The sequence below is a fragment of the Eretmochelys imbricata genome, chromosome 11 (assembly GCF_965152235.1).
Source record: "Eretmochelys imbricata isolate rEreImb1 chromosome 11, rEreImb1.hap1, whole genome shotgun sequence".
Lineage (NCBI taxonomy): Eukaryota > Metazoa > Chordata > Testudines > Cheloniidae > Eretmochelys > Eretmochelys imbricata.
Window position 1 is genome coordinate 74,911,301 of NC_135582.1, and position 15,706 is coordinate 74,927,006.

A 15,706-nucleotide genomic window follows, 5' to 3' on the forward strand; every position below is an offset into this window, starting at 1 on the left:
ATGTTCACAAAAAAGAAAAGGAGTACTTGTGGCACCTTAGAGACAAGTACTCTTTTTCTTTTTGCAAATACAGACTAACATGCTGTTACTCTGAAACCATACAGCATGTTCTTTCTTTATTGCCTGGTTTCCAAAAGTAATATTATAAAACCAAAAGGAAAGGTTTCACAGGTTCTGCTTTCAGCTAGTTTACCATAGTTCAAAGTTCTAAGTGCATTTTTGTCTAGGACATTTGAGTTTAGGGGACAGGATGACCAATATTCTGCATCTACATGGACTTTTGCACAGGTCGTCTCACATTCATTAACTTACCTGGTGATTAAAGATAAACTCTGGTGGAAGTTCATAGATTCATAGATATTTAGGTCAGAAGGGACCATTATGATCATCTAGTCTGACCTCCTGCACAACGCAGGCCACAGAATTTCACCCACCACTCCTGCAAAAAACCTCTCACCTATGTCTGTGCTATTGAAGTCCTCAAATCGTGGTTTAAAGACTTCAAGGAGCAGAGAATCCTCCAGCAAGTGACCCATGCCCCATGCTACAGAGGAAGGCGAAAAACCTCCAGGGCCTCTTCCAATCTGCCCTGGAGGAAAATTCCTTTCCAACCCCAAATATGGCGATCAGCTAAACCCTGAGCATATGGGCAAGATTCACCAGCCAGATACTACAGAAAATTCTTTCCTGGGTAACTCAGATTCCACCCCATCTAATATCCTATCACAGGCCATTGGGCCTATTTCCCATGAATATTTAATTACCAAAACCATGTTATCCCATCATACCATCTCCTCCATAAACTTATCGAGTTTAATCTTAAAGCCAGATAGATCGTTTGCCCCCACTGCTTCCCTTGGAAAGCTATTCCAAAACTTCACTCCTCTGATGGTTAGAAACTTTCGTCTAATTTCTAGTCTAAATTTCCTGGTGGCCAATTTATATCCATTTGTTCTTGTGTCCACACTGGTACTGAGCTTAAATAATTCCTCTCCCTTTCCGGTATTTATCCCTCTGATATATTTATAGAGAGCAATCATATTTCCCCTCAACCTTCTTTTAGTTAGGCTAAACAAGCCAAGCCTCCTTGAGTCTCCTTTCATAAGACAAGTTTTCCATTCCTCGGATCATCCTAGTAGCCCTTCTCTATACCTGTTCCAGTTTGAATTCATCCTTCTTAAACATGGGAGACCAGAACTGCACACAGTATTCCAGGTGAGGTGTCACCAGTGCCTTGTATAACGGTACTAAAACCTCCTTATCCCTACTGGAAATATCTCTCCTGATGCATCCCAAGACTGCATTAGCTTTTTTCATAGAATCATAGAATCATAGAATATCAGGGTTGGAAGGGACCCCTGAAGGTCATCTAGTCCAACCCCCTGCTCGAAGCAGGACCAATTCCCAGTTAAATCATCCCAGCCAGGGCTTTGTCAAGCCTGACCTTAAAAACTTCCAAGGAAGGAGATTCCACCACCTCCCTAGGCAACGCATTCCAGTGTTTCACCACCCTCCTAGTGAAAAAGTTTTTCCTAATATCTAATCTAAACCTCCCCCACTGCAACTTGAGGCCATTACTCCTCGTTCTGTCATCTGCTACCATTGAGAACAGTCTAGAGCCATCCTCTTTGGAACCCCCTTTCAGGTAGTTGAAAGCAGCTATCAAATCCCCCCTCATTCTTCTCTTCTGCAGGCTAAACAATCCCAGCTCCCTCAGCCTCTCCTCATAAGTCATGTGTTCCAGACCCCTAATAATTTTTGTTGCCCTTCGCTGGACTCTCTCCAATTTATCCACATCCTTCTTGTAGTGTGGGGCCCAAAACTGGACACAGTACTCCAGATGAGGCCTCACCAATGTCGAATAGAGGGGGACGATCACGTCCCTCGATCTGCTCGCTATGCCCCTACGTATACATCCCAAAATGCCATTGGCCTTCTTGGCAACAAGGGCACACTGCTGACTCATATCCAGCTTCTCGTCCACTGTCACCCCTAGGTCCTTTTCCGCAGAACTGCTGCCTAGCCATTCGGTCCCTAGTCTGTAGCGGTGCATTGGATTCTTCCGTCCTAAGTGCAGGACCCTGCACTTATCCTTATTGAACCTCATCAGATTTCTTTTGGCCCAATCCTCCAATTTGTCTAGGTCCTTCTGTATCCTATCCCTCCCCTCCAGCGTATCTACCACTCCTCCCAGTTTAGTATCGTCCGCAAATTTGCTGAGAGTGCAATCCACACCATCCTCCAGATCATTTATGAAGATATTGAACAAAACCGGCCCCAGGACCGACCCCTGGGGCACTCCACTTGACACCGGCTGCCAACTAGACATGGAGCCATTGATCACTACCCGTTGAGCCCGACAATCTAGCCAGCTTTCTACCCACCCTATAGTGCATTCATCCAGCCCATACTTCCTTAACTTGCTGACAAGAATACTGTGGGAGACCGTGTCAAAAGCTTTGCTAAAGTCAAGAAACAATACATCCACTGCTTTCCCTTCATCCACAGAACCAGTAATCTCATGATAAAAGGCGATTAGATTAGTCAGGCATGACCTTCCCTTGGTGAATCCATGCTGGCTCTTCCTGATCACTTTCCTCTCATGCAAGTACTTCAAGATTGATTCTTTGAGGACCTGCTCCATGATTTTTCCAGGGACTGAGGTGAGGCTGACTGGCCTGTAGTTCCCAGGATCCTCCTTCTTCCCTTTTTTAAAGATTGGCACTACATTAGCCTTTTTCCAGTCATCCGGGACTTCCCCGGTTCGCCACGAGTTTTCAAAGATAATGGCCAATGGCTCTGCAATCACAGCCGCCAATTCCTTCAGCACTCTCGGATGCAACTCGTCCGGCCCCATGGACTTGTGCACGTCCAGCTTTTCTAAATAGTCCCTAACCACCTCTATCTCCACAGAGGGCTGGCCATCTCTTCCCCATTTTGTGATGCCCAGCGTAGCAGTCTGGGAGCTGACCTTGTTAGTGAAAACAGAGGCAAAAAAAGCATTGAGTACATTAGCTTTTTCCACATCCTCTGTCACTAGGTTGCCTCCCTTATTCAGTAAGGGTCCCACACTTTCCTTGGCTTTCTTCTTGTTGCCAACATACCAACATTCCAACATGCCAACATTCATGGCCACATCACACTGGCGGCTCATAGTCATCCTATGATCAACCAATACTCCAAGGTCCTTCTCCTCCTCCGTTACTTCTAATTGATGCGTCCCCAGCTTATAACTAAAATTCTTGTTATTAATCCCTAAATGCATGACCTTACACTTCTCACTATTAAATTTCATCCTATTACTATTACTCCAGTTTACAAGGTCATCCAGATCCTCCTGTAGGATATCCCTGTCCTTCTCTAAATTGGCAATACCTCCCAGCTTTCTATCATCTGCAAACTTTATTAGCACACTCCCACTTTTTCTGCCGAGGTCAGTAATAAAAAGATTAAATAAGATTGGTCCCAAAACCGATCCTTGAGGAACTCCACTGGAAACTTCCCTCCAGCCTGACAGTTCACCTTTCAGTAGGACCCGTTGTAGTCTCCCCTTTAACCAATTCCTTATCCACCTTTCAATGTTCCTATTGAACTACTAAAAGTTCAGAAACAGATGAACCTCACTCAACATGGAGTTATGAAAGCTGTGAAACAGATTCATCCAGATATGGCAAAATTTGGCTCCGTTTGGCCCCTAAAACTCCATTGCTGAAAAGAGAGCATGACCTTCACCTTTGCATTGTGTCTTTACTTGTAGGTAAAGCTGGTGAGGTTTTTTTCCCACACAAAAATGGGGTTTTATCAAACCCAGTTTTTTCCTATAGGAAAATGTTATTTGACTAAACTATTCAATTTTTCAATGGGAAATTTTGAATTTGAAATTTTTGTTTTAATTTTGGAAACCAAAAAATATTTGAAATGTTTGTTTCCTCCTCCTACCACTTCCCCACCGAGTGCAATAAAATAAATGTCCAGGATTTTTTCCCCTCTTTTTCAGTTTTTCCCCCTCTTACTTTATTTCCTATTTCCACTCTAACTTTCCAAAACTTACCAAAAGAAACTACACCATCTGCTCAAGAAACTCCCTGAAAAAGCACAAGCGCAAATCTGCACAGACACACCCCTAGAACCCTGAGCAGGGGTATTCTATCTGCTACTCAAGATCTGTAAACCTGGAAATCCTGGATGCCCCATCATCTCAGGCATTGGCACCTTGACAGCAGGATTGTCTGGCTATGTAGACTCCCTCCTCAGGCCCTATGCTACCAGCACTCTTAGCTATCTTCAAGACACCGCTGACTTCCTGAGGAAACTGCAATCCACCGGTGATCTTCCTGAAAACACCATCCTGGCCACTATGGATGTAGAAACCTTCTACACCAACATTCCACACAAAGATGGACTACAAGCCATCAGGAACAGTATCCCCGATAATGTCACGGCTAACCTGGTGGCTGCACTTTGTGACTTTGTCCTCACCCATAACTATTTCACATTTGGGGACAATGTATACCTTCAAATCAGCGGCACTGCTATGGGTACCTGCATGGCCCCACAGTTTGCCAACATTTTTATGGCTGACTTAGAACAACGCTTCCTCAGCTCTCGTCCCCTAATGTCACTACTCTACTTGCCCTACATTGATGACATCTTCATCATCTGGACCCATGGAAAAGAAGCCCCTGAGGAATTCCACCATGATTTCAACAATTTCCATCCCACCATCAACCTCAGCCTGGACCAGTCCAAACAAGAGATCCACTTCCTGGGCACTACAGTGCTAATAAGCGATGGTCACATAAACACCACCCTATACTGGAAACCTACTGACCGCTATACTTACCTACATGCCTCCAGCTTTCATCCAGACCACACCACACCATCCATTGTCTACAGCCAAGCTCTACGATACAACCACATTTGCTCCAACCTCTCAGACAGAGACAAACACCTACAAGATCGCTGTCAAGCATTCTTACAACTACAATACCCACCTGCTGAAGTGAAGTAACAGAATGACAGAACCAGAAGAGTACCCAGAAGTTACCTACTACAGGACAGGCCCAACAAAGAAAATAACAGAACGCCACTAGCCATCACCTTCAGCCCCCAACTAAAACCTCTCCAACGCATCATCAAGGATCTACAATCTATCCTGAAGGATGACCCATCACTCTCACAGATCTTGGGAGACAGGCCAGTCCTTGCCTACAGACAGCCCCCCAACCTGAAGCAAATACTCACCAGTAACCACACACCAAAAACACTAACCCAGGAACCTATCCTTGCAACAAAGCCCGTTGCCAACTGTGTCCACATATCTATTCAGGGGACACCATCATAGGGCCTAATCACATCAGCCACACTATCAGAGGCTCGTTCACCTGCACATCTACCAATGTGATATATGCCATCATGTGCCAGCAATGCCCCTCTGCCATGTACATTGGGCAAACTGGACAGTCTCTACGTAAAAAATAAATATACACAAATCAGATGTCAAGAATTATAACATTCAAAAACCAGTCGGAGAACACTTCAATCTCTCTGGTCACTCGATTACAGACCTAAAAGTGGCAATATTACAACAAAAAACTTCAAAAACAGACTCCAACGAGAGACTGCTGAATTGGAATTAATTTGCAAACTGGACACCATTACATTAGACTTGAATAAAGACTGGAAGCGGATGGGTCATTACACAAAGTAAAACTATTTCCCCATGTTTATTTTCCCCCCCTCTACCCGCCCCACTGTTCCTCACACATTCTTGTCGTCTGCTGGAAATGGCGCACCTTGATTATCACTACAAAAGGTTTTTTGGGGTTTCCCCCGCCCCCTGCCCCTCCTGCTGGTAATAGCTGACCTTACCTGATCACTTTGTTACAGTGTGTATGGTAACGCCCATTTTTTCATGTTCTCTGTGTATATAAAATCCCCCTACTGTATTTTCCACTGCATGCATCCGATGAAGTGAGCTGTAGCTCACAAAAGCTTATGCTCTAATAAATTTGTTAGTCTCTAAGGTGCCTCAAGTACTCCTTTTCTTTTAACTTAGGAAAAGTTATTGATAAAAATGAAATTTTATTACTCAGTAACTTTTCCAAAGCTGGAAACATTTTGAAGGGTTTAGTATGAAAAAAAGTAAGTGAGAAACTCCCATCTCCAATCCCCTCAAAAAGCAAAACTAAATTAGACATCAGTCATTCTATTTCATTGTTTGGGAAAAGGCAGGGGGAAGGAAAAAATTGTCAAAACAGTTTTGGTTTTTGAAAACTGAATCCAAATGAAAATCCCAATTCAAAATAAAATTTTCAAAGAAAAGGAAAATTTCAAATGAAAATTTGTTTGAATTTTTTTACAGGAAAAAACTAAGCAGTTCTAATTGTAGGCATGCATCTATGACTTGGTGCCTTGTATCGCACATGAAAACTTGGCCCTCCCAATTTTAATTATGTCAGCCTATTGTTTTCTCTCATTATCCTTTAGCAATTTTATGGCCTTCTACTGGGGACATCTCTGGGCTTACTCATAACAATGTGCCATCCATCATGAACTGTGAAAACCTAACAGCTAACCTTAAGTGCTGCCATTAAGCACAGGTCTTAGTTTAAAAAAAAAAAAAATCCTTAGCAATTAAGGCCATGTTGTAAGAGCAGTACAAAATGGTGCAAATATGTGAAGAATATTGCCTGGAAAAAAGTTATCTGTCTAGGTACATAGTACAGTGAGGGAGCAGCTATCTATCTGAGAATCTTACTTTCTTATATGAATATATCCTTCCAGTCCCCACTGCAAAGGAGGGAAGTAAGGCACAGAGAGAGTAAGTGACTTGACCAAAGTCACATACAGAATCCAAGAAAGAGTGGGGAACTGAACACTTGTCTCCTGGCCTACACTCTACTTTAGCCCTGTTTTGAATGTCTCCCTCTGAGCCACTAGCACTGTCAAGAGCATTCCGGAGGGCACTTATTCAGGTGGGAATGGGGACCTACATAAGACATCCTGTACCCAGTGTGCAAACAGCTGCAGGCAGGGACGCTGGAACAATTTGTATAGTGGGGAATGCTGAGAATCATTGAACCAAACTGTAAACCCTGGATATGGTGGAAACCACATCAAGCCAGGGAGTGCTGGTACACCCCCAGCACCCTTAGTTCCAGCACCCCGGTGCAGGACTATGCCCAGGGGAGCACATTCTATGAGTAGACTCCATTCAGTGTGTTTGGAGATTTAGGTTCTGAGCCAAAGCCCACTGAAGCCAATGGGTGTTGTTTTAGTGATCTCAGTAGGCTTTCGATCAGGTCCTTTATGCCAGATCTTGTCCTCTGCTAACCAAACACCTACAGACTTCACCAGGGCTATGGCACATCATTCCCCATAAGGCAAGGTCAGTTCAACTTTGATGAATGTTTATCATTAGCTGAACATTAATACAATATTGATTTTTCTAGGAAGTCCCTGAACAAAGTTAACATGATTTTCTCAAGGCAAAGATCATGAAGTTGAACTAAGAAGACCCTTCAACTCTTCAAGTTAGCTAACTGAACTTGGTTTTTAAACATCTGTAGAATTTCTGTAGTGAACATCATAGAAATCCCAAGGTCCTTCACCAGATGAAACTTCTGGTGGAGTTTGCCCTAGTAAAAATGGAACAAAGGCCTCAGGGTTTGGCTCTCTAATAAAAGGATGTGGCTAATACATCCTTTTTATAATATTAAACACTTATCAGTAGCAAAGAATAATCTGGAACATTTGGAAAAAATGATAAGAATTTCTGACTTTATTTGAATACAATTAAAATTGAATTCATATAACCCTGGATAGTTCAGCTTCCAGGTGGATTGTTTAGGTCAGGAGTACACACCACGGCAAAACTTTCCCACGGCCTGCGTAGCCAAAAGTGGCATTTGGGATGACGACAAAAGGTTTGTATCCCCTTTGGGTATGCAGAGGAGTTTCTAACAGGTGGCCAGATCCTCATCTGTGGTAAATTGTCATAGTTCCTTGGGAGCCATGCTATCTTACACCAGCTGAGGATTCTGGCCCAGTGTTTAAGTCTCCATTCCCAAGTGCTGTGGGTGCTGCACAGGCCCTGAGGGCAGGGCAGGGCCGATTTAGGGTGTTAGGTTCTCTTGTGACAGTTTCAAAAGCACCCTGTGGCCCCTGACCCCCATGTGCACACCCAGGGCTGGCCTTAGGGCTGAGCAAACGGGGCCCATGGCCAGGGCGCAGTAGCCAGAGGGCACCACAAGGGGCTCGGGCTTTCCCTGGCTGGCTGTGGCCAGACTCCTCTGTTCTCCGGTCCCTCCCCTGCACTGGGCCGGCGGGCTTCTCCCCAACCCCAAGCCCCTGGCCCCTCCTCCGCTCGCTCCTCAGCCGGCCAGCCAAGGGCTCCAGCTCTGCCCCAGCCCTGGGGAGCCCAGAGTGGCGTGGCCGTGGCCAGTCACGGGTGGTGCAGCCCACTACTCGCTGCCCGGAGCGGAGCCGAGTCCCTCCCTGCCCACAGCCCTGCACGGTGCAGTCTCGGGGAGGGGGGGGACGGGACACAACACCACCAGGCTGGGGCCAGGAGGAGCAAAACTTTCACATGAGTGGAGCGGGGGCAGGACTTAAAGTGACAGTGCGCTCACTGTCTCTCAAACTTCCCTAACACACACACACAGGCTCAAACTTCCCTAACACACCCCCACACACTCTGTCTCTCACAGTCCCCCTACAGATTGTCTCTCTCACACACACAGTCTCACACTCCCCAACACACACACCATCTCTCACACAGTCCCCCAACACACAGTCTCACACACACACGCTGTTTCTCTCACACACAGACTGGCTCTCACAGTCCCCCAACACAGATTGTCTCACACACACATAGAGTCTCACACTCTCCAACACACACTCTGTTACACAATCCCCCAACACACACACACACACACACAGGCTCTCTCGCTCTCACACACACACATATTATTGTTGTTGTTGTTATTACTGCAGTGCTTGGTACTTCCTGTCAAAATGCTCGTGGTGAGCCAGGAGTGGCTAGGGGCTGCAGGAGGGCCGTGGGCTCTGGCAAGATGCAGCTCCCATATGGCAGCGCAAAGCCTGCCTTGAGCTGCAGGCCAAGTGCCAGGCACCACAAGCCACTGCAGCAGCACAGAAGTATGTGTGGCAATACACCATATACCATGCCACTCTTGCTTCTGCGCTTCTGCTGACAGTGGCCTAGGAATTTGCTAGTTGTAGTCGTTACTCATTGTGACGTTATCTGATTAAAACATGACCCTGTAGATCATTGTTGCAACCACTGTTATATATTTGCTACTAACCTTGTACAAAATGTGGCATCTAAGATGTCTATGAAAAGGTTATGATTTGCTGAATATGTTCAAGCTATTTGTAAGCATGTATCATTTTTGTATTTGAAGTTATGAGTATTGGCTCTATACCTGGATTTCAAATGTTTGCTCCTGGGGTAATGCCCACAAGATAGTTAGCCAGCACATCTTGAAGGGATGAGTTAAAGTACGTGGCTCATCAAAGGACTTGTAACTCACAGTGGACCATGGGAGACGCCCATCTACACTGAATGGACTTCCCTGTGGACATTCCATATGAAGTATAGGTAATGGCCCAGAGGTGATGGGGGCAGGTAGAGCCCAGGGAGCCTGTAGGAGCCAGGGATGAAGGGGAGTGGGGGAGCGCCAAAATACAAGTTTGCCCAGGGCACCATTTTCACTAAGGCTGGCCCTGCAAGAAACAGTCCCAGTAGCATAGTCACAGCAGGATTTATAGACTGTAAAGTCAGGACAGTGGCCATTTCTTACTGCCGGTTTATAAAATGCCTAGAACAGTGGTGTCTTTTAATAAGATGTGTAAATGGCAGTGATTCAGTAGGCTTGTTTTTAGAAAGAGAGATCACTAACGTCAAGTACAATTGGCATAAAACTAGGAAAGACAATTCCTGGCAGCTAATAATTGGGTGCATGTGACTGAGGAGTACAGTAACTCTTCACTTAACATCACCCCTGTTAATGTTATTATCATAGAATATCAGGGTTGGAAGGGACCTCAGGAGGTCATCTAGTCCAAACTCCTGCTCAAAGCAGGACCAATCCCCAATTGCCCTGATCCTTAAATGGCCCCCTCAAGGATTTTGAACTCACAACCCTGGGTTTAGCAGGCCAATGCTCAAGCCACTGAGCTATCCCTCCCCACAGTGAGTTGTTAGACGTCACTGATCTAGTAGAGAACATGCTTGTTTAAAGTTGTGCAATGCTCCCTTATGACGTTGTTTGGCAGCCACCTGCTTTGGCCACTGCTTGCAGGAAGAGCAGCCCTTTGGAGCAAGCTGGGGGGGCTTGGAACCAGGGTGGGCCAGCAGCCCACCCATCAGCTCCCCTAAGTTCCCTGTGCAGCAGCCACCCAGCAGGCTGTCAAGTGCCAGGCAGTTCAGGTTTCCTTCCCCCCCCCACTGCCGTGCACTGCTCCTGCTCTCTGCCTTGGAGCTTCTCCCAGGAGCCTCCTGCTTGGAAGTCCCTGGGGATGGGAGGCGAGGTGTACAGGCAGGAGGAGATGCAAGGATCAAGCATGGTGGGAGAGGAGCAAAGGCAGGAACAGGGCAGGGTGCAGGAGGCAGGCACAAGCAGGATCCAATGCAGCCACAACAGCTGCATTGTTGCTCAGACAAACTTCCTGTTCCTCCTCCTGGATCAAATAGCGTCGTTGAACCAATCGATAGAGCCGGGCGATCCTCCAATCAGAGCTCCCGCGTGGATGGTGCTTGGCTGGGACTATAGCCCTAGTCGCTTCTCTGCACACCCAGTTTCAGTAGCCATTGGGTGGAGGCCAGGATGTGGCAGCTCTCTGGGGACTCTCAGACATCGGTTCAAGACCTTCAATATCACAATGGTTGAGCAGGCAGTCGAATAGCCTCTGTCTCACTGCTCCCCTTGTTGAACCTGCGTGGGGAAGAAGCAGGGGCAGCAAATGGAGGTGATGGGGACAGAAGGCGAAGCAGGCCCTGTACTGGCTTTGTGCTTCCTAACCCAGCACTCATCCACAGGTTCAGCTGCCCCCATCTTCCTCTGGAACACTGCCGCAAAATCAGCTGTCCCCAGCTTCTTCCCCTAGATTTCATTCCTCTAGCTTCCTCCTAAAGACAGAGCCACAAACCTGTTTCACCCCCCCATAGTCCTCAGCTACCTCATCTTGCACTCAGACATCCATAAACCCAGCTGCACCTACCTCCTCCACAAACATGCTTCATCACCCACCCCACAACTTTTGTGCAGCTCTACTTTCTACCCCTGCCACTGCTTGGGGCAGGGTGTATTGACCTGCAGTTGAAGTTTGCAGTCATATGCACATTATTTGCAAATACATGTTATTTAATGAGCTATTTTCCATATTTGTAAAACTTTGCATGATAAGCATTCCCATTAAAAGACTGCAGTGCTCTAATCTCGATTTTTCATTATGTTCTTTCAATCACCACTCATGCTTTTCCAAAGTTTAGCACTTTTGCCCCTTTGTTCTGGTACAGATAGCTACCCATCTCCACCAACTCCATAAATAAATATACCTCTTTCTGGCAGAAGACTGCAAAGAACCAGTTTGTAATCAGATGGTTAAATTATAAGAGCTAAGTAACAGATAAATATCAGAAGCGCCTGATATCTGTTTGCTGTCTATAGCCATCTTTCTTTCACTGGTACAAATGCCAGTTCTATCCATTGAAAATCATAACTAACAGCAGGAAAAATACATCAGAGTAGGAAGATCAAATGGATTTTGTCAATTCCTCTCACTGCTCTTGTAATTTACTCCTTATCTCAAAGTCCCAGGCATTTCACCAGAATCATAGCCTCTGCCCAGCTTATGGGCCTTGTGTTCAGGCACGCTGTGATGTGTCTGCCTCTCCAAACTAAGAGATGTTGATTTTATTTTGAAAAAGCCTCATGATATGTTTGAATGGATCCACTCAGAAAGTCTCAGATACACTGACAAACCTCACAGAATTAAATAAGGGGAGAAGGGTGCTCAGCACTTCTTAAAAAGGCCTCAGCTCCTTGCAGAATTGGGCCCTATATCTTCAAACTCTGTTACATTAAGGGCACTTCTGCTGCATGGAAGCCTGTTGCTGCAAAGTGTTGGGCAGCCAGGGTATTTGCAGAATCAGGACCCAGCTGTGCAAGACCTTAAGGGCATAATCCTGACCACTGAAGACAATGGGAATTTTGCCACTGATTCTAATGGGAGCCAACATACTCACACAGTCAAAGTTTCTGCATGCACATGTCGGCCTCTTCCTTGGTTTGCCTCATTCTGTGTTGGCTTTAATTTTGCTTACCATACAAAGACTTCAACAGGCTTTGGCTTAGGCTTGTCGGAAGGTTTTTGATATTATCATTTATTTGTAATACAGTACCGCCTAAGGGGGTGCAATCATAATCAGGGCCCTACTGTTTTAATTGCTGTATAAACACAGAACGGAAGGATGCTCTGACCCCAGTTTCCACTTCAAGAAAGGTCAAAGAATAATGTTCTAATACAAAGAATTCCACTGGCCTCTTCCAAAATGGCCACCGCCTCCCATTCTTTCCAATCGGAGTAAAGCGAAGCTGCCTTTAGTGGAGGAAAGTTTGCAATGCTTGTATTGTATTCCCAGAGTTACTTAGATATATTCAACTTTAACTTCAGTTTAATGTAGTTTTTATCTGGGAATTTATTATGTTTGTAGAGTTCCTAGCATGTTAGGGCTGAGTCCCATTGCAATTGAACTGTTAAATAATAAGAGAAGACACAACACCAAACAGTCGGAAGGAATGTAGGGAGAGAGGATGAGAGACCCAGCAATAACATCATGCATTAACTAGGCCAGCAAAGTGCACAGCCACTTTTATCTGGTTAAATTATAAGAAATAAGTAACAGATAAATACCAGAAGCTCCTGATGTGTGTATCTATATGCCCTTTACTTCTATCTTGGAATAGATTGATTGGAATTCAAGTTCAGTCTCGATATCCTACACTACCAATAGGATGGAGAATATTATAAACCTGGAATCCTGCAGTGGTTTCATCTCTTCCCTGTATAACAAATAGTATAAATTCTTTTCACTGCTGCTTTTCCAGTTGTTTTTTGGCCTTTGTATCATCTTCTTTTCTGCTTCTATCCATGTAATATGTTTAGATATTTAATAGATACAGAAAATAAGCCAATAGGAAAGCTTTCCTAAGAAGTTTACTCAAAACCGAATGAGTAAAGTTTCTCTCTGGTGCAATTCCATTGACCTCAGTCGACTTACCCTGAAGATAAATTAACACAAACAAAAACTTCAATTAGTGACTGTGCAGGCTGGACTAGGACACCCCCCATGCCCCCACCCAAAACCTTAAAAGCAAATAAGAATGCGGGAAACGTCTGCTGCTTTCCTTGCCACCTCTTCACATTGCTTGCAGTGCTGTTGAGAACAGACTCATTGCTCCATAAGGCTTTCACTTCCATCTCCCACAGTTATCAAAAAGATTCTGGATGGGGGCTTCGCTATTTCATGGATTTTTTTTGTATACAAAAATGTTTCAAATAAACCATTAAACTAACTCATTGGCACATCTTAGTAAAATGATCCCTTTTCTTACTTCATGGAGCAGGAAAGTTTGAATTGATGCACTTTGTAACATGGGAAAGGTAATTCCTTCACAAAGTAATATTTTTGCTGTCTGTTTGATTCGTTCTGTATTTTTTTCTAAGATGGAACCAACTGAAGATACTGCTGTACATTTTTATTATTAAAGGTCACAACCTCTTTGTTTAAATGAGTAATATTTAAGACATCTTCCTTTGTAATTCATTTGGCAACTTTTCCAGCATTTCTCAGAAGGCCAGCTCCTCTGAACCTCCTTCTTACCACAGGCATGAGGAACATGATCTGTTTGAAAACCCCCATTACATTGACCTTGTGTCATAGGACATTAATGTGAGGTTGACTCAGGTGATACACCAACTTGATACCTGTGAACACAATAAAGCCACCACTTCTCGGTCTGGCTGTAGTCCCAAGTTCAAACAAGTGGGGCATCAGTATGCAGAAATTGTTGCATATGTTGGGGACACTGGGGCATGGCCACTAGGTAACTCGAGGGGATGGAAGACCATGAGTGTCGATGAAGCCCCCTTGCACTAGGCCCAAGAGTCCTTGGCCCCCTGCCTGGAGGCACTCGCAGCAGTTATGCTGAGGATCTGCAACAATATGCTGCAGAGTCAGACTGCCTGAAACTAAACAAGGCCACGCAGGGCAGATATGGAAGAACAATGCTGAATAACAGCAGCTTTACGTATAGTTTAACAAATAATACAAAAAACAAGGGAACTAGCTGGTAACTGGATTGGCTGGCTATATGGATACTCAGGGCAGCTTGATATTGGATAAGTATGCTGGGAAAAAGGATGTGTAAAAGCCTGTGTAATTTCCTGCTCTGTGTTCAGGATTTGAGATTCTATTCTCCCTGTACCTTGTTTGCAGCTGCAAATAAACTTTTCTGCTTCTCCACCCCGTTGTGATTATTGGGTGACGCACACCAGGTAACGAACCCCTGCTGTTGTTTTGCCTCTCGGCACTGGGTGCCGGCAACACATAGGTAGGGTTAACGTATTTCAGGTTCCCAAAAAGAGGACCTGGGGGAGTGGGGGGGAGGGGTGCTGGAGGGCAGGGTAGAGTTGCAGGAGCTGGAGGGGGTACCTGCAGCAGGGTTACTCACTGGAGGTGGGGGGCAGTGTCATTCCCTGTCACAGTGGTAGGTTGGCTGGCGCAAGCCCAAGATGCAGAGACAGCTATCGGTCAGCGCCTCCCTGTGGGACCCCCTCCCCAGGGCTGCGAGCTGGGGCCTGGGTGGCCGGGATGAGATCCAGCAAATGCAGCTGCAGAAGAATGGCCCAGTCAGCCACAGATGCTGGGGAGGGACCAATCAGGAAGCGGACCAATCGGGGCTCTTTCTGAGATGCAGCCTCTGCTCTGCAAAAACCCTGGACATTGCCTGTTTGAAAAATCTCCCCGGACGGAAGAGGGATGCTCTAAAAAGAAGCTGTGTCTGGGGAAACCCAGACATATGGTAACCGTATGCACAGGACGGCAAGAACCACAACTGAGGCAGAATTCTGAGTCCAGTGGAGGAATGAGTCATTCTTCTGCCCCCACCAGACTTTCCCTACTTGGCGGACTGTGATGTTCTGGGGACCACAGACCAGTAAGGGGTTCTGTCACTGCCTGCCCTGAAACCTTGGGGGCCTCTGTGCCATGCAACTATGGTTCAGATTCCTGATGCCAGTAGCCAGTCCACAAGCATAAGATCTCGCCTGCCTCTCACCAGTCCAGTTACTCTTCACAGGGTGATACCAACAATCCTTCCATCCGGGAGTCTCTCCAAATCCATCTTGCCTCAGTTCTGAATGACCAGCTATTTGCACTGCTCCACTCTAGTTCATTACCCCTAAAGGCGTGAAACCAGCTGCCCAGATATCAGCTTGCTTTGGCACACGCACTCCAAACGGTTTGCACACTTATATATTAGATAAAATCCCTTTTCTAATAAAAGTTACCTATTGCCTTCAAACAGTTTCCTGGCATAACTCCGAGCTATTGGGGGATCCAGCATTCATGGACAGCCTCCCCCACAGGCTCTGGATAAAAAAAACTTCAATTCCA